Here is a 19,842-nt window from a genome sequence, read left to right as displayed (position 1 = left end):
CACAGACCACTTCCACTGGAAATTCACGCTTTCCAGGGCTCTCAACTGGCAAAAATAGTCTTTGAGATGGTGGTGAGTATAAGATGTGGGATTTCTAGTGTGCAAGAAAAGAGGAAAGTGTCCTTCCAGGGTATGGGGCCATCCTCTCTGAGCAATTTCTTGAAGAGTGTTGGGGTTTATGGTGGGATGGACTTCAGGGCAAAAGCAGAGCTTTGTAGGAAATATGAAATTGAGATGCTTCTCATGGGATCACCTGTGTGAAAGGGATAGGCTGAGACTGTTGTGAAGGGAGCCTCTCTCCTTTGCATTAGCATTGTGAGGGGAAGCTGTTTGCCTGATTTAAGTATAACATGAAACAAGCTGCCAGCCGGCTCCCAGAAGAAGCCCCAACAGAAGGAGATGGGAAAATTGTCAGGATATATTAGACCAAATGTTGTTGCAAGTCCTAGTGGAATTTTTTTCCTTCCTGTTTATAAAGAAAGGCTTTGTATGTCTGCAAATCAGCAAGGTTAAAGCTGCCAGGGAAAGGGCTTTTCTCTGGTATCTCTAAAGTCACCAGCTCCCAAAACATGTGGTATCTTTTTCTTTCTTGGCTCTAAAGTAAAGCAGGGCCTGTGCTGCTGCTGCACAATCTCTGCCCCCTGTTGGTGTGTGCAGAACAGAGCATATCTCTTGCCAGTCTCTGCTAGGCAATGCTTCCTCCTTGCCTCCTGTAAATCAGGCTTGTTGCCTTTCCAGCAGAGTTTATCTTTAGCAAATGCATTTACCAATACATCTTTATTGCGCCCAGTGCAGACGAAATGTGATTACCAAAGAAGACAGATTGCATTAAACTTCAGCATATTCACAAGTTGCAGCTCCAGCTTGCCTGAGAAAGAAGCTGGGAAGCTGCCAGTCCTGAGCCCCAGCCTGACATTATTAAAGAGTAAATTGGAAGCTGAATGACTGGTAACAGCAGAGGGCAGTGAAAGATCCTATTAGCTTGGAGATTGTGATTTTTTTTTAGTTGTGTGTTTTCTTTATAAACCAAATACCTGGGCAATTTTAGTTCCCAAAGACTTCTGTGTACAATGAACCTTGCTAGAAAGTTTCCCTTGGTGTTGTGGAAATCTGCTGGAAAGAGGTGCTGGCAGGGTATTGAAGCATATTACATTCATGTGCTGCAGGGGGCGGCAAGGTGGCAGGAAATTTCTGTATGTACTGGGAGGGAAGAGAGGCTACTGCCAGGGTAAGTGTGAGCTCTGAGGTTAGCATTTGTGGTGAGTTCTCCATCACTGGACATTTTTAAACCAAGATTGGATGTTTTTCTAGTTTGTTCTAGTTCAAACAGGAATTAAGTCAGGGAAGTCATGTTGCCTGTGTTACATAAGAGGTCAAACGAGATAATCACAACAGTGCCTTCTGGCTTTATAATCTATGAATTAAAAGGTTCTGAAAACACTGGGCCAAATGGAGCCCTGGTGTAAGCTCTTACAGCTTCAGTGAGTTCTCTGGCTTACCCCAGGTTTAACTCTGGCTATGGTAGTTAACCCCACTGGTGTATGGTGTCCTCTGAACCCCAAGGTGTGTGCCTTGCCTCAGTCACAGGCAGCTGGCTATTTTTCATGAAAGTCTATTACAAGACTAACCCCAAAAAAGATGACTTTTTTTAAATTTACATCTTACACCAGATGCCCCGCTGCCTCAAGATCTCTGCACATTTGTAGATTCACCTTGAAGAAGGGTGGGGAAGAGGGATGAACTTTATGTTTTTAAAATGAGCTTGATTTCTAGACGGAGGGGTGTTGGCTCCCACTAGCCACTGTATACAGGTGACTTCAGTTTATTTGCATACAAATGCTTTGCCCTCACTAGTGCCCTTCCTTCACCAAAGATCTTGTAATGCTCATCATATGTTACTTAATGAATCCTGTAGTGCTTTGAGAGCTCCCCTTGATGGTGGCAGAAAGGTGCCCAGGACATAGTTTAAACCAGCATTTCTTAAATGTGGCCACAATGGTCACAACCTCTGGGCAGTGACGGCTTGGGGTGCAAAGAGGTGCCTCTCCCCCAGGGCCACCAGAAGTGTTGGGCCTTCCCTCCCTCTGGAGCCACAAACGCTGGAGGAGCTGGCAGCCAGTGAATTCCCCACCTTCCCAGGTGTGAGGCTCGGGCTTCGGGCATCAACCCTGGGGCGGCAGGTGGTAGGTTCCGGTTGTGGGACTTTGGGCTTCAGCTCTGGATTCCAGCCAAGCAGCGGTGGGTACTGGCTCTGGGCTCACTCTCTGCCCCATTGTCCCTAGCCCCCCTGCAGCCTCTTCCGGCCCCGTGCTCTGACTGTGAGGTGACAGGCTCTGACCTGGGCTTATCTCCCCCACACACATTGCCCCTGGCACCCATTGCCCCACTTTCCACCTCCCCATCCAGGGCTTAATTTGTCCCCTGGCTTCCCAGGCTGAGTAAATCTGCTGTGAAAATTGATATTTGAACCGTTGTTAATATCACTTATCACAGCCTCCTAACTAGCTAATAATCCTGCTATGAAAAGTGATATTAGCAAACATACAGATATTACTTTTCACAGCAGCAGACTTACTAGCTAGCAAGTCTTTTTTTAAAAAAGCAACCAAAAAGAAGAAAACAACAAAAGACTGCAATGTGCAAAGCATCATATTTGTGTTTCTATTCTGTTTAGATCCAGTAAAGAATAGAGAACTGTACATTATTTTTATTATCGAGTCTGCAAAAAAAAAAACCCTCCATAAATAAAGTACAATGATTTGGACTTGTATATGTGCATATTTATTTGTTTTTCCTAAAGTTAATTAATTAGACCTCTACCTCGATATAACGCTGTCCCTGGGAGCCAAAAAATCTTACTGTGTTATAGGTGAAACCATGTCATATCGAACTTGCTTTGATCCACCAGAGTGTGCAGCCCCAACCCCCCGGAGAACTGCTTTACTGCGTTCTGTCCGAATTCATGTTCTGTCGGGTCGCGTTATATTGGGGTAGAAGTGTATTTTAAGAAAAATTGCCATAGCAGCCAAAAGCAAGAATGGTGGCTGAACTCTGAGGCCACCAAAAATTTTACTGAGAGAGCCCCTGGTTTAAACTAGACACAGGATGGGAGGACTCTGAACTAAGATAGAAGTGAAAATTGCAGCTCCCAATAGATGGCTACTGTTCCTCCACCCCTTCCAGAGCCTGTATTGGTCAGAGCCTGTCCTTTTAAAAAATCCCCTATTCTCTCTGAAAATCTCCCTGAGCCAGAAGTGTTGCATGTGCTCTGAGTTCCCCAACCCCGTTAGCAAATAGATAGAAGAATTCGCTTCTTTCTTGTGTTTTTTCCTTGTTTAATTCCACTCCCTTTAGTTTGAAAATATATTTGAGGCATTTCCTTCCACTCCTGGTTCCTTGGCCTATCTCGGCACTAGCCCTTTGTTGGGGTTCCAGTGAGTTCTGAAACAGTGACCAGGATGACACTGGACTTCTGCAGACCTCCTGTTTTATTAAGGAACAAAGGGGAGAGGGCAGCCATTTCTCTGTAGGCCAAGAGCTGGGACTCCTAATGAGGGGGAGATGATGGAATGATGAAGGAAGGAGAATGAGAGAGCAATAAAGGCTCCAGGACTGTGAGTTTGTTATTGTTGGCTGAGCTGCCAGGGTCAGTGACCAATCTCAGCAGTGTACTCTGCAATGCAAGGGGTGCTTGGTGCAAGGCCAACTCTGGAAAAGAGCATCCCCAAAGGGGCACTGTGGACAAGGGGAAGGGAGGAATGCTGTTCACCTGATGAAAATCATGAGACAAGGGAAGGAGAGGTTAATGTCAATATGCATATTCCCCAGGTAGTCTTGAAACCAGCCTAGTAAAAATGAGTAAGGCCGTGTTGCAACATTTAAAACCAGATTTACATAATAGCTCTTAATGATTTTAAAATCAATTTACCAAAACCAGTTTGAAAATTTCCCTAGTATAGACAAGGTATAAGAATTATGCACATCTAAGTCAGGGAACAGAAATCAGGCCATGTAACTTATATGCAGTCAGAGTTAGCCAGCTGCCTTGTAATTGGTACATTCAACCAAAACTAATTTTGAATACTTGTAACAAACTGCTCATGAAAATATGCAAACTGAAAATTGTTTATGGAAATTTGGCAAACAGATTTGAGAAAATTATAAACTGCTCATGGACTATTAATAAAAAAAGACAAATCAGTTGAAATAAAATATTTCCTGTTAACTATTCACCCACTTCTGTAGAGTACTAGCTAATTTGAAGGGGGTTGGGTTAAAACCAGAGATTTTTAAGGTTGGGGACTGTAACCACAGAACCTGGACAAGTCCTGGTTGTTTTTTTCAGGGAAAGAGGTGATCTCAGGTATTTGCTTGTGTAGGATCCTCCTCCCCAGTCACCTGGTTGGTGGTGTTGGACTGACTGTCTTTGAAAATAAGTCAAGTGCTGGAAGGAGGGTTATTGTGTATTTCAGTTCTATATCATATCAGCGCTGTTAGGCTCAGAGTGGGTAAAACTGAAAATATGCTGAGGTTGAAAATTAAAATTTCAACCAGAGTTTGGCTGACTACTCATTAGAAGCAAGAAGTGGATATGTCCTCTTGTATACAGTATTTCAGAAGGGATTGGGCCTCTTCTATCCTAGCGACTTTACACTGGATCATTTTTAGGATAAATTCCTAGACAGTAAGTATACAGTGGAGTATTCAGAGCTATCATACCTAACAAGACTCTCTAATTCTGTGTTTCTGGGTTTGAATGCATAACTCTCTAGTGATGTAACATACACAAAAATAGGCAGTGTCATCCTGAGTGAACATAGCATATCTTTGGTGAGGGTTATTGCATTTAGGAATCTGTTTTTCAGGGCCAAAAGGAATGTAGCAGTGCACTGTAGTGTTGCATTTTTCATGATTTCATGGTGTCACAGCACTGCGTTGGCATGTTGGATGTGTGGACATTTCTATCCAGACTAATTCTGGGAGACATTAGTGTCCAAGCAGCTGAAAGTAGAAAGAAGTTGATTTCCCAGCTGAAGAGTGGTATTTGTTTGAGACTCAGGATAGACTGAAACAGACCTACAAAAATTGCAGTCGGTAACATCTGCAGATTAGTAACACAAGATCAATGGCCAAGTGGCTTTAACTTCCCAAGAAGTTCAAAAATAGCCCTGAAATGTGCAACCTGTTGTCTGCTGTTGTCATGGAATGGAACTTAATTTGGTTATGACTTGAGGGATGAGGCAACTTGGATATAACTTTCCATCAGAGTTGTAGAAACTGGAGATCTATTCATGGAGTCCAAGGTCAGAAGGAACCATTGTGATCATCTAGTCTGATCTCCTGTGTAGCACAGCTCACAGAACTTCCCCAAAATAATTCCTAGAGCAGATCTTTTAGAAAAACATCCAATCTTGATTTTAAAATTGCCAGTAATGGAGAATCTACCATAAACTGTTCCAATGGTTAATTACCCTCACTGTTTAAAAATGTATGCCTTATTTCCCCTCTGTTTGTCTAGCTTCAACTTCCAGCCATTGGATCATGTTATATCTTTCTCTGGTAGACTGAATAGCCTGTTATCAAATATATGCTCCCTGCGTAGGTACTTATAGTCACCTCTTCACCTATCTTTGATAAACTGAATAGGTTGAGCTCCTTAAGTCTATCACTATTGGGTTCCATGTGATTTCTACCCTGAGAGGTCAGTGCCCAGTTGTTCCCTACAACATGAAGTTTGTTCCTTCCCTATATCCATTCCAAAATGCTGTGTTTAGTTTGTAATGTCTTTAGTAGGTGGTCTGAATGGCTCCAGGATTAGTAATCAGATGTATTCCCTTTCACCAGTCGATTCAGATCCATTCCTGGTTGGTAGTGTTTGAAAGTAGTTCCTCGAGTCTGATGGCTGTTTGCTCTTAGTCCAATGGAAAAGTGTCTGCATCGAACATGACTATTGCAATAAGCATTAATTGCAGCTTTTGCTGGCAGTTGTAGAAATTAGGACAGGGATACTGAACCCCCCCTTGTTCTTGGACGTGGTGCTTTCAGGTTACGGCTATGGGACATAGGAGAAGTGTTGGGCTACTGCTTTTGTTGTACTTCTTCTGTAGATAGAGATCTTCTGTCTCCAGGGCTGTTAAATTGGCACCTTTAACCAAATCTAAAATTCATGTGTTTTTGTTCAACTTTGCATAGTGTGTGTATCTCCAGTAAAGGAAACTTCCATCCCTGTGTGAGACTGTTCTGCCATCTAACCGATCTCCTTGCTAGGAGATACTTCCTAAGACTCCATGTGTATTTTGTGAGTAATGGCACGCCATTACTCCTAACTGCACCTTTTCAAACCACCATAAGTAATCTTTCTGCCTCCTTAGTGCTTGACGCTCTTCAAATACTAATACAAGAAGACCTGAGGGAAGCATTCTGTTATACTGGTTAAAGCATAGAACTTGGAGTGAGCTCTGCTACTGGCTTACTGTGTCCTTTTGAAAGATACTTAGGCCATGTCTACATCTAAAATTTTGCAGCGCTGGTTGTTACAGCTGTATTAGTACAGCTGTATAGGGCCAGCGCTGCAGAGTGGCCACACTTACAGCAACCAGCGCTGCAAGTGGTGTTAGATGTGGCCACACTGCAGCGCTGTTGGGCGGCTTCAAGGGGTTTCGGGGAACGCGAGAGCAAACCGGGGAAGGAGACCAGCTTCGCTGCGGTTTGCTCTCGCGTTCCGCGAACCACCCTGCAAACCGCAGGGAAGGAGACCTGCTTGCTCGGGTTCGGGGAACGCGAGAGCAAACCGGGGAAGGAGACCAGCTTCGCCGCGGTTTGCTCTCGCGTTCCGCGAACCACCCTGCAAACCGCAGGGAAGGAGACCTGCTTGCTCGGGTTCGGGGAACGCGAGAGCAAACCGGGGAAGGAGACCAGCTTCGCCGCGGTTTGCTCTCGCGTTCCGCGAACCACCCTGCAAACCGCAGGGAAGGAGACCTGCTTGTTCGGGGAACGCGAGAGCAAACCGCGGCAAAGCTGGTCTCCTTCCCCGGTTTGCTCTCGCGTTCCCCGAACCGCCGAGCAAGCAGGTCTCCTTCCCTGCGGTTTGCTCTCGCGTTCCCCGAACCCCCGAGCAAGCAGGTCTCCTTCCCTGCGGTTTGCAGGGTGGTTCGCGGAACGCGAGAGCAAACCGCGGCGAAGCTGGTCTCCTTCCCCGGTTTGCTCTCGCGTTCCCGGAACCACCCTGCAAACCGCAGGGACTGAGACCTGCTTGCTCGGGGTTCGGGGAACGCGAGAGCAAGCCGGGGAAGGAGACCAGCTTGATTACCAGAGGCTTTCTCAGGTATGCTGGGATACCTGCTTATTCCACGGAGGTCAAGAAAAGCGCTGGTAAGTGTCTATACTTGATTACCAGCGCTGGATCACCAGCGCTGGATCCTCTACACCCGAGACAAAACGGGAGTACGGCCAGCGCTGCAAACAGGGAGTTGCAGCGCTGGTGGTGCCCTGCAGATGTGTACACCTCCTAAGTTGCAGCGCTGTAACTCCCTCACCAGCGCTGCAACTTTCTGATGTAGACAAGCCCTTAGTCTCTCTGTACTGACATCTGTAAAATGAGGTTAATTCTTACTCACCTTTATAAAGTGCTTTAAGATCTTATGAAAGGGCCTTTATAAATGCAAAGTATTCTTAGAATTTATTTGCAAAACTGCTCACATGCTAGGATTTGGACTAGCTACCTTTGTAATATAAAGCAAACAATGCACAGTCTTTAGAGGTAACTCGGTGCTGCAGCGTTACATGTATTGAATAGCCTACCATTCTGCTGTGTAAAGCCTGAGCATGCATCCAGAAATGCAGGAAAAATTATTTTGACAATGTGTTTAATCTTTGTCCCTGATGAATGCTGAGTTTGTCCTGTGTAAACAGGCTTTAGGTTCAGCCGTATCTGAATTAGCCTGATAAGATACGGTGAGGAGAGTTTAAAGATCATAATCTATCCGGTGGCTCCCTGGGTATGTTACGGGGAGCGATTTAAAAATAATGCAACCAGAAAACAGTTGTTTTATCTTTAAAATGTTTAGTTTAGTTTATACCCTGTAAAATCTTAGCTCCTCTGCCTCAGTTCTTCAAGCTCTCTGCTTGCCCTCTCCTCAGTTATCTTTCTGTCAGGTCCCATTGCCTCCAACCATCTGGCTCTGAATTTTACTCCACTCAGATCAGGCTGCACCACTGTCCACGAGGACTGAGTTTGCTATTTTTCTGAGTGGATCATCTGCTGGGCCACTTCCCTAGGTCAGGTAACAGAAATAATGTTTATCAGATTCAATCCACCCTGCCAAGCACAGGTCAATTGTTTCATATTTTTGAAGACTCCTAATTTCCCAGAAGAATAGGCACTTTGGGATTAGGTATATGGGAACTCTGCAGAGCACCTGTACATCTGCTGTGATGAATTGGCACTGTATCCTTTACTCACAGGGATTTAACCCCATCTGTTTTTAAGAGTGAGTTTAGTGCTGAGTAATCCCAGTACACTGACGTCATCTAACCCCAGAACTGGTAAACCACCCGTACTGGGGTTCCATTTTCCTCTGTGTGCTGCTTTGAATGTGGTGTTCCTCAACCCTGACCTAGTTGGACCTCCACTCATGGAAGGAGAAGAGTTGGTTCTCTACGGCCCATTTCATCCTTGTTGGCAATCTTAGCAGAAAGACTAAGAGGGCCAGTTAATTACTGGTGTGCTGGTGATTTTTATTGTGTGTACACCTGTCTTTTAAAAAGTGGGCTTAAGCCCCAGCCACTCACTCCATGCAGGCCACCAGTGACCTTCAGTCCATTGACTCTTCCAGTCTCCTTTTCAGGGAGTCTGAAATGCGGGTCTACATGCTCTAGCCTGGGGAAGAAATAAGCAAATTGAACAAAAGGCACCTTTAAACGTGATAGACATTAACAGCCTCTGTTATCCTTTGCTTCCTTAATTCAAAATAGCCTGTTTGGGTTATTTTAAAATTCTGCTTTGTTTCCTTCATGGTCTTTCTTACTCATGACTGGTAGCTGTCCTCTGTTTTTTTTCCTCATAAAACCCCCACGGCTGGCCCAGGTCAGCTGATTTTTGATTTGTGGGGCTCAGGCTCTGGGGCTGAAGAATTGCAGTGTAGACATTTGGGCTCAGGTTGGGGCCTGAACTCTGGGACCCTGTGACAGTGGAGGGTCCCAGAACACAGGCCTTAGCCTGAGCCTGAATGTCTACACTGCAATTTTTAGCCCCCGAGCCAAGGCAGCTGACCCAGGTAGCTGCTGCTATGGATCTTTTATCTCTGTGTAGCCATACCCGAAGAACCTCTTTTAGCTACATTGGTCCTGGGCTTTTGAGTCAGGAGGATCAGAATTCTGTTACTGCTGTCACAGTGCATTTTCAAAGAGGCATGATGTACAGAAGTAATGACAATTGTGAAGACCCTGGGAGGTTGGAATAGCAGTGGGTACTGTAGGACAAGAGTGAGATGCATCGGAAAGGCAGAGTTGGAACCCTGAAGTGGAATGACCTGGGTACTGTAGAATAGGATTGAGGTGCACTGGAAGAGCAGTGGGTGGTGAGCTTGACTATGCGTGCCGTGCTATGTCTGGTGTTTGCCTACATGATAGAGTCTCAGAGTTTATGAGCACTAAATTCACCTATACAATGTAAATCAGAAGGCAGGTCAAAGTTGCTGTGGAGCACGTTGGAGAGTAATGTCCAAAAAAGCCGTATCAATTTCATTCCTGCCAGCCTGTCCTAAACTCCAGTGTGTCTTTGCTAGGTCATATTGGCACTACTTTCTGTGGAGGTGGAAAGGTGCTTCAGAAGCCATTTAATGGAAACCTGACACCTTGCACCAGCTTGTTCTGAAATGGGCTGTCTGTCCACACAGAAGCAACAGCAGGGATTTGAGACAGCAGATAGCTTTTAAGCTCCTTGCATAATGCAGTATCAAACCAAAAGGGAGGGAAGGGGGAGAGAGATCCCAAGCTGCACACGGCATCTTTTGTGAAGTTTCGTCATGTATTGCCAAGCCTTGATATTTGCTGCAGTAAACCACCATAAAACCCAGTGAAGCCTCTCTGATCATGTGGGTGTCTCATCAGGTTTCCTGTGCCTGAAGATACAGCCTGGGCCCTTGCAGTAAAAATATAAATAAATAAATAACAAAAGACAATATTGTGTGCTGTGCTTCTAGTGCTCGTTCTGTGACTACCTACAGAAATGAGACCAAGCTGAACTTGTCTGTTCTCAGTCAAGGAATAGCTGAAACCAAGGTAGTGAAACCATGCAGAGGGCCTCATCAGCCCTTCAGACTTAGAGAGATGGAAAGACAAGGCAAGGTTATTTACTTCCTCCCACTGTGCTGTGAAATTACCTTGATTTTCTGAAGGCTGGACACTTTAAGAGTGACCTATTTTGTGAGAAGTTTATCAGCCCTATCCCCAAAACCTCTCTCAATGCTCTCATTTTTTTTTCTAGGACAAAACGTGAAGTGGTATGGTTAGGTATGAGCAGCCATCTGAATAGTCTTGCAAGGAAAAGAGAGCTGATGGTTTTAAGGCTGCTTTTAGTTTTGCCTGGTGTGGGTTGTCCAGTTAGATATTTCATGCTTGGGAAATGTAAGCACTTGGGACCAGCTGAATCCAGAGCAGCTGCTAATTCTAGCTGGCCTGAGCACCTTTTCCTGCTGATCGACAGTATTTGTGGCTAGTTGTCAGCCAGATGTCAGTTTCTTGGTAGCTTGTTTTCACTGCTTACTGCCTTGGCAGGACAGTGATTGAGGGAGGGAGAGCGGGACTTCATAACCTGCTCATGTAGAGAGTTTAAAGCCCTGACTAATAGGAAAGAACATATCTGAGTCAATTCACTCTTTTACATGGAGAATGCTTTCTGTCGTCTCTGTCAGCCGAGAAGAGGCGTCCAGTAAATACACTTCAAAGACCTTCCAACCCACTAGCGGGTACTCAGTGTAATTGGCAGGATGTAATACATGTGCGCTGTGCCTGGAGAGACTTGACTTGGATCTGGATCATAAGGTTAATGAGTCTGGTCATCTTGGTCCAGTCCCCAATGGATATGAGTCCACTCAGCGCATGTGCCATGATTGACAGACCCTCATTCAACAACTGGATTTAATGGGAGGCTGGGAAGTATTGTCATTGAAGATGAAGGCAAATCAGCAGAGCTGTGGGGGGACTCAGGACTAGTATAGCTGCCAGTCACAGTGAGGTGGATCATCTCTGTGAAGCTTTGGCAGAGCCTGTTACAGTGCTGATGAGGCTGAAGTCTAACTCCACAAGGAGTAAAACAATTTAAAAATCCCCAGTAGGAAGCGATCCATTTCACTGACTCAGCTGGTATCCTCTACTGTGACTTCTCTCCAAGCCTGCAAGATTCTGCTTCCATCTTTGTGGTGGAAGTGAATTGTGTTCCCTTTGTGGAACAAGTGCAGCCCCTTCACTGTACTTTTGCCACCTAGCCCTGGAGCTTGATGCTATATCTGATTCTATAAGGGAAGCCTGCTCTTCCCAACCATAAATGTGACTCTCCCTCTTTGAGCCATCCTGTTGTTTTCTGGTGAGTTTGAACAGTGAAATAGTGGGGAGGTGGCTACACTCAATAGATGGTGAAGCAGTGGAGAAAGAGATCATGTAGCACAAATAAATGGGAGAAGTTGCATATGCCTTTCACAAAGGAGTTAGACATGGGACTAGCTCTCCTGTAGCAATGTGTCACCTTGCAGGAAACTTGTAACTGAATCTCAGACCGACCCAGCCTCTTGCTTCACGAACTGGCAGAGTCTGAGGGTGGTGTGGGGAAGACATGTTTACCCTCTGGGATGGCTGGTGCTGGTGAGCGCCAAAGAGGGGGTCCAGTCTTCCCCCACCAGAAGGATGCAGGTTGTGATATGACCCCTGAAAGCAGGAGCTTAAAGCAGCAGAAGTAATGGAGGACCTGTGTAGCTTGCACTAGGTCACTTCTGCTCCATTCTAAGAAATTCCGTTAGATTAGAATTCAGGCCATGGGTGGTTTATGGACAGGCTATATTGTATGTGGGGAAACCACTTAGAAAATATAGGGTGTGCCGACTATGCTCTCTCAAAGGGAGAGTGCCCAGGCATTCACCACCATCCCAAGAATTTTGCCATTTAGAATGTTAAAGACAGCTGGAGACCTCAATCCTGCTCTTGCTGCCCCTGCTGTCTCTTAGCACTTCATGTTCCTGATTTACCCATCTCTGTCCAGAGTCCATGCTCAATTTCTTCCCTTCCCTCTGTGTCTGCCTGCCCTTGTATTCCACCTGCCTTCTTCCACTCTCTCTAGGCTCCCTCTCTCTCTCTCCCTCCTCTCCTGTCTTCTGCTCTATTCTTTCTTTGCTTTCCTTTCATTTTTAAATCTGAATTGGAGCTGACATCAAGATGCCTATTCTTTGTAGCACTGAACTGGCAGTTTGGAAAGAGGAGGCTGCAGTTTCCTTAGTGGGCAAGGCAGAGTTCAGTACCTGTCTTACTTAAAATATATATCTCAACATGGCTGACAGAGGAGCAGAAAAATCTCTAGGCTCTGAGTATTGGAGGCTTGTAAGAACATAGAGCATGGGTCTGTATTCCTTGTGCCTCTCTTGCAGAACAAGGGTTCAGAAAGCTAAAAGGTGAAATTGCACAGGGGAGAGGAATAGAAGTAACTCTCAAAACAATGGTAAGGGAGACCCCTGGGAAAGAGGATGGGGGAGGGATGTGTGTGTAATCATCACACTTTTCTCCTTCTTTCCTCTTCCCTTTATACATCTCATTTCAACCCTGAACAATTCCCAAGGTGCCTTACATAATTATATATCAACTTTAACCTTTACAAAATTCTGTTTCGCTTGGGCAAGTAGAAAATTAGTAGCTTATCATCCTGGTAAAGGAGGGTAAGTAGAGATAGTGAATTTCCAGTGTAGCTATATGTACAGGAAACCCTTCTCCCACCACTGAGATGCAGCCATGTGAAGGTTGAAGCAGAACAGCTGTTTAGCAACCCAGCAACTCTGCACAACAGCTTAGGACAGGAAGCAAAGGGTAGTATACTGAGTTGACACTGCAGTAGTCATTTTACTTAGGCTGAATGTAACTATCCAAATCGCAGTTTGGCAGGACACCGTGGTCCTGACTTCTGCAAAATATGCCACAGGATCATTAATGGTCATTGGAGGTCAGGGCCTCAGCTTTGTGAATGTTGGGACTTCCAACATCACATTGCCTTTCTAGCACTTGGTTTAATACCGATTCTGAGAGAAGAATTCACTCTTTACTGTTGCACTCTGGTGGTCTCTCATACTCAAAGTGATCAAGTCTATCCCTGCTTAAGCTGTGATCACCTCAGATCTCCCAAAGTAAATTACACGAATAGATGCGGGATCTGTGCCAACCAATCTTCAAGTGTCATTGGTGTGTAAGGTGCCTGCCCAAACAAAGGAGGTGCACCAGATCATTGTCCAGTAGAGAAGAGCAGAATCCTTGCCCAGAGTGGCTCAGTTAAACCAAGCACCAAGGCAGAGAGAAAATGAACGCTGCGCGCACAATGTAAGGAGTATTCTATAGATGGACTCTAACAATGCTAAGGCAGAGGGTGCTTTGAGGGTGAGGAGGTCATCCTTCATGAAAACTGCAGCTTAAAAAGTTCCAAATATAAATACAAGGAAGTGGCTGCTACATATTTTTCCACTCCTCCTCCCTCTCTAACACAGAGGAAGAGTCTCTGAAACCAGAGTTTCCTTTGTGATTTGTCAGCGCAAAATGATCAGAAGAGCTGAAGTCTGGATTGGTTGGGTTGATGTTGCCTTCTGTTCTGATGCTGGCAGTTTTTGTCGAAGCATCAGGGCCTCGATTGATTAGGTATGTTCAGCTGCTGTTCTACTTACGATTTGTTTGGTATTTTCAGGTTGTGCAGATGAAGTGGGTCGGGGAGAAGGAGAGAGGTAAATGCTGTCGAGTGTTGATGAATTGGCACATGCCATGCTGTGAATTCACCCTTTAGTATGTTTTTCTTGTTTTTGTAACAAAAAGAATGTTGAGTGGCAGAGGGGAATTTGGTGCACCTGAAAAGAAGGGTTTGATGGTCCTGGCAGGAGCCAAGCAATATTACAAGCTTCCCCAGCTCTGCTGATGTAGGTCATTCCTGACCTGCAGAACGCCTTGCTATTGGAACTTTGAGCTCCCTATATACTTCTCCCAATGTCCCTCTATCCTAATCACTAGCACCCTCTGCTGTTCCAAACCTGGGTTCTCAACACTGCATTGCTGATTCACTGTGGTCCTGACCTGCTGTAATCTCTGTTCCCCACACTTGATCTCTCCTAAACAGTCTGCTAACTATTCCTCGCTTGCTGTGTCTATAACATTGTTCTTAAAAATTGCACTGTTACCAGAGCAGCTTTAGTGCTCAGAGTAAGGCTAGACAACAGGATAGTAAAATTGCCTGAGCCCTGTCCACCCCTGTGCTCCCAATGTTGCTGCCACTTGTGTGGAGCTGTGCAAGTGGTCGTGCAGAGATGGGGAATTTTTTATTTTTTTTTAAATAATGCTAGTGTAGACACGGTCAATATTTGATCATTTTGTGATATGGATAAACCTCCAAAAAGGGTAGTGCAGGGTAAGACATGCCCATGGTCAGTGTCACCTGTGTACTTGGGCTTTGAGTAGGGTGACCAGACGGCAACTGAGAAAAATTGGGACAGGGGGTGGGAGGTTATTGGCATCATATCAGAAAAAGCCCCAAAAATCAGGACTGTCCCTATAAAATCAGGACATCTGGTCACCCTAGCTTTGAGCCCAGGTCTCTAGAGGTAAGAGTCTGTTGTGTTAACCCTGCTACTGCATTGCTTGCCAAGTCTGAAAATCTAGGTACTTCACAGAAGCTGTTACTTGTTTGACCTTCATGCATGAAGCAGTTTCTCTTTAAAATGTTTTTTCCCCTTTATCAGTTATTCATTGAAGAGTGTCTTTGCATCTGTAGAATTTTGAAGGGTAGCTATTATTTTACCATTTTAATTTTCCCAGCTGTTCAAATAATAGTTTAACCTTTCAGTGCCTGGAAAGCAGTGCTTTTCACATCTTCGTTGCTCTGCATTGTAATTGTTCAGCTTTCTTTAATAAGTTATGCATAGAAAGGCTATTTTCTTTCTCCCCTTCTCTAGAGGGTTATCCTGTGAGTTTCTCTCCAAGCCTCTGTGACAATGGTGTGGTCTGAAAATAGGGCTGGGTGCTAGGAACTTGTGAGTTCTAATACCAGCTCTAACACTAACTCACTGTGTGACCTTGACCAATCACTTATAGCCTGATTTTTCACAGGTGCTGAGTACTTCCAAGTCCCATTGAAACCAGCATGAGTTGTGTGGGTGCTCATCACCTTTGAAAAATCAGGCCACTAGACTCTTTGGATAAGTTACAACATGGTTTTAGTAAAGATAAATCATGCCAAACCAACCTGATCTCCTTCTTTGAGAAGGTGACAGATTATTTAGACAAGGGAAATGCGGTAGACCTAATTTACCTCAATTTCAGTAAGGCATTTGACACGGTTCCACATGCGGAATTATTAGTCAAATTGGAAAAGATGGGGATCAATATGAAAATTGAAAGGTGCATAAGGAACTGGTTAAAGGGGAGACTACAACGGGTCGTACTGAAGGGTGAACTGTCAGGCTGGAAGGAGGTTACTAGTGGAGTTCCTCAAGGATCGGTTTTGGGACCAATCTTATTTAACCTTTTTATTACTGACCTTGGCACAAAAAGCGGGAATGTGCTAATAAAGTTTGCGGATGACACGAAGCTGGGGGGTATTGCTAACACGGAGAAGGACCGGGATATCATACAGGAAGATCTGGATGACCTTGTAAACTGGAGTAATAGTAATAGGATGAAATTTAATAGTGAAAAGTGCAAGGTCATGCACTTAGGGATTAATAATAAGAACTTTAGATATACATTGGGGACACATCAATTGGAAGCAACAGAGGAGGAGAAGGACCTTGGGGTATTGGTTGATCACAGGATGACTATGAGCCGCCAATGTGATATGGCCGTTAAAAAAGCTAATGTGGTTTTAGGATGCATCAGGCGAGGTATTTCCAGCAGAGATAAGGAGGTGTTAGTACCGTTATGTTAGGCGCTGGTGAGACCCCACCTGGAATACTGTGTGTAGTTCTGGTCTCCCATGTTTAAGAAGGATGAATTCAAACTGGAACAGGTTCAGAGACGGGCTACTAGGATGATCCGAGGAATGGAAAACCTGTCATATGAAAGGAGTCTCAAAGAGCTTGGCTTGTTTAGCCTAGCCAAAAGAAGGCTGAGGGGGGATATGCTTGCTCTTTATAAATATATCAGAGGGATTAATATTAGGGAGGGAGAGGAATTATTTAAGCTTAGTACCAATGTAGATACAAGAACAAATGGGTATAAACTGGACACTAGGAAGTTTAGACTTGAAATTAGAAGAAGGTTTCTAACCATTAGAGGAGTGAAGTTCTGGAACAGCCTTCCAAGGGGAGTAGTGGGGGCAAAAGTCATATCTGGCTTTAAGACTAAGCTTGATAAGTTTATGGAAGGGATGGTATGATGGGATAGCCTAATTTTGGCAACTGATCCTTGATTATCAGCAGATAAGTATGCCCAGTGGTCGGTGATGGGATGTTAGATGGGATGGGATCTGAGTTACTGCAGAGAATTCTTTTCTGAGTGCTGGCTGGTGAGTCTTGCCCACATGCTCAGGATTTAGCTGATAGCCATATTTGGGGTTGGGAAGGAATTTTCCTCTGGGGCAGATTGGCAGAGGCCCTGGAGGTTTTTCGCCTTCCTCTGCAGCGTGGGGCATGGGTCACTTGCTGGTGGATTCTCTGTAGCTTGAGGTCTTCAAACCACAATTTGAAGACTTCAATAACTCAGACATAGGTTAGGGGGTTGTTATAGAAGTGGATGGGTAGGGTTCTGTGGCCTGCTTTGTGCAGGGGGTCGGACTAGACGATCACATTGGTCCCTTCTGACCCTAGAATCTATGAATCTGTGAATCTATGAATCTAAGTTTCCCTATCTGTAGAATGGGAATAATGTCACCAGAAAGTGGTTTGAGAAGATTAGTTAATATATGTAAAGTGATATGAAGTGCTCAAATACTATAGTCCCTCTCTAATCCCCATCTATTACAGCCACCGCACTGACTGCTGAGGACAAGACAGAACTCCCCTGTCAAAGCTGTCCACTAATCTGCCATAGGATGTTGCCAGCTGATGGTTGTGAGGCAATCTAAACTAATGCAGAATTCCCAGCCTGTGCTGATCTTCCCAAGGCGAGCAGTACCTCCTGGGTTTCTGAGCAAGCAATGAGAGCAGCAATGTCTTCTTCAGAGTTTCTGTTTTCCTTTTAGCTTTTGTAGTAAGCATTGCATCTGTTGTCAGGACCTTGCCATGGGTGACAGAAGGTAGAATTTGAAATAAGTGACAATATCAGGGTATTTTGGACCCATTGCTGTATTCTCATTACATTTTTTTTCTTTCCTCTCACATGTTTAAGAGAAGTTCCAAGAGTGATTTGTATTTCATCAAATTGAGCGTGAAATATCTGACTGCAAAACCTATCAATCTGATCCCATCTATCTCTATCCCTTTAATTAGGGAAGCCCTGCTGAAAAATGTACCCATCAGCTAGTGAGCGATGGTGTAGTCCTGGACCCTTGACATAAATCTTGAGTTATCCAGGTGCCAAAATGCTGTCAGAACTGACAGATTTTAGAAAAATACACCCACAGGCAGAGTATTATCCATTATTCTAGCACTGAGCAGTGGGCAGTAAGGAAAATCAGCAGAGAATGTGTCTTTATCAACTTTAATTGGCTTTTCCCGTTGATAAAAATCAGTGTACCCGGCAAGGGACAGAGCCCATCCGGCAGTTTGATCTTTCTGTCCCAGAGCCAAATGATTCAGTCTGTCTCCATTGACATGTGACATGGACTTGTCTCAGCACAACTCCTGGCAGTGAAGCAGACTCTACAGCCTACAAAGAGGCTGCCAGGCTGCGCTCGGTGAGTGACCATGTTTAAACAAGCGTGAAGAATGAATTACTCTGTCTGGACGAGAGAAGTTGGATTTCATCTGCGCTCTAGTTGCTGGAAACTTGCTGCAGAGAGAAGCAAACTTAGTTTAACTTTTCTTCAGGCGCTGGCTTGTTAAAGCTCCTGGATTATAACTGGACACTCCCCAAAATTAAGGATCCGGTGAATGAATATTCCAGTATAGGGTAAGATTTCACAGCTTTATAATAGCTACAGGAGAGGACTATCCTAGGGTCGTTTGGGTTGGAAGTGCTTCTTCTGGGTCATCTAATCCTGCATCCGATAGAAAGGGGTTATCATCTGCTTTGGATCTCTACAGTGAAGGTGATTCTGCAGCCTCTCACGGCAGCTTGTTCCATTGCCTGAACCGTTCTTACCAAATTTCTCTTGAGTCTTCCTTGTTTGTTGCAACTTAAGTCGATTGCTACTAGTTTTACAAAAGCTTTTATTAGACTAAATAATACAGTAAAGTTAGCCACAAATCCATTACTTGTTTTCTTCATGTTGACTTGTGAGTTTAATTGATCCCTTTATTTATGATCATAAAAATGAAAGATCAATTGATAATATCTTTTAGCACTTGCCCACCCCTGAAAATCCTTGTGATTTCTCAGCATGTTTCTTCTGCTTTCTGTTCTGCTGGACGAGCCTCCTGTGTCCTGTTGCATAACTATTGTAAAATACAAGCAGGACTATTCACAAATAGGTACTGGTTTACTAAATTGATCTACTTCTGCTGCTATTCTAGAAACTGCACCACATCCCACCATGACTTTGAGGGTCCCATGAGCCAAGCTGCAGGAGTCTGACCCTCTTAAACTTACTTACAGTGCTGGATACATGCTTCAACACTAATTTTTAAACTGATGCAAATGTCTCTAATCCAGATTAATGAAAGAATAGTCAGCTCTTTGCATGTTCAAAACCTGTACCATAGGAAATCTCCATTCCCCTGAAATGGATTATTGTGATCTTTTAGCTTGTAACTCTTTGGATCAGGGACTGTCATTTTCTATATGTTTGTATGGTGTTCAGCACAAGGGGGCCCTTGATCTGGTTTGCTTCTAGATGCTACAGCAATATAAACACAGGATAATAATGTGACCGGCATATTGCGCACACTGGCTGAATGTATTGGCTGGAAGTTTCTGGCACTGTGATCAGCAGTGAAATTGTAACTGCTAGTGTCTTAAGTATAAGTGAGTTTCAGAGTGAACATATGTCTAAGATAAATGAGAGGGTAAGTAGTGAAGAGCATTCCTTTTCTTTCATATTCAACCTGTCTGTTTGCAGGCCCAACATAGGTATTTTGTCAGAGTTCTTTGAAGCAAAAGGAATACTTTACAATACTTTACATTTTTGGAGCATACATACAAAATCCACATGAATATCCTAAAACTTCAGAATGTGGTTTTTGGCCACCTTTCAGTTTGGGTAATTGCATTCTGCTAATCTAAATTGCCTCTACAGTTCTACCAGAAAACAGTGTTCTTTACTTCCTGCCTTAACCTGTTGTGGTATTGCTGTGTGCTGTCATATGTCACTATAAGGATGGCTACATTTCAACAATGGAAGATATTATTTTGGTGTGTATAACCTGTAAAGGTGGTAGAGAAATACATAATTATTCTGAAATATAAATAATTCTAATGAGTGTAAAAAACTGATAAAGGACCTCATGATTTGCGTTACCAACATTATCCCAGATAGTAAGACTCTCCCTTTGTCTGGTGATACTATCTGATATC

At 44.2% G+C, this 19,842-nt stretch overlaps 2 protein-coding genes across 6 annotated transcripts in view; both read left to right on the top strand.

Moving 5' to 3' along the window:
• CHCHD6 (coiled-coil-helix-coiled-coil-helix domain containing 6) overlaps nucleotides 1-19,842 on the top strand; it is a 177,489-nt gene that overhangs the window by 128,052 nt on the left and 29,595 nt on the right. The window lies entirely within an intron of this gene.
• The window catches only part of PLXNA1 (plexin A1), a 409,775-nt gene continuing 407,947 nt past the window's right edge, over nucleotides 18,015-19,842 (top strand). The window contains exon 1 of the mRNA XM_050958495.1: nucleotides 18,015-18,279. The gene's annotated coding sequence lies outside the window, so the exon portion shown is untranslated. The remainder of the gene's footprint in view (nucleotides 18,280-19,842) is intronic.

This window comes from Gopherus flavomarginatus, chromosome 6 (genome assembly GCF_025201925.1).
Source record: "Gopherus flavomarginatus isolate rGopFla2 chromosome 6, rGopFla2.mat.asm, whole genome shotgun sequence".
Classification (NCBI taxonomy): Eukaryota; Metazoa; Chordata; order Testudines; family Testudinidae; genus Gopherus; species Gopherus flavomarginatus.
Note: the sequence above shows the minus strand (reverse complement) of the source record. Positions and strands in the feature narration are given on the sequence as shown.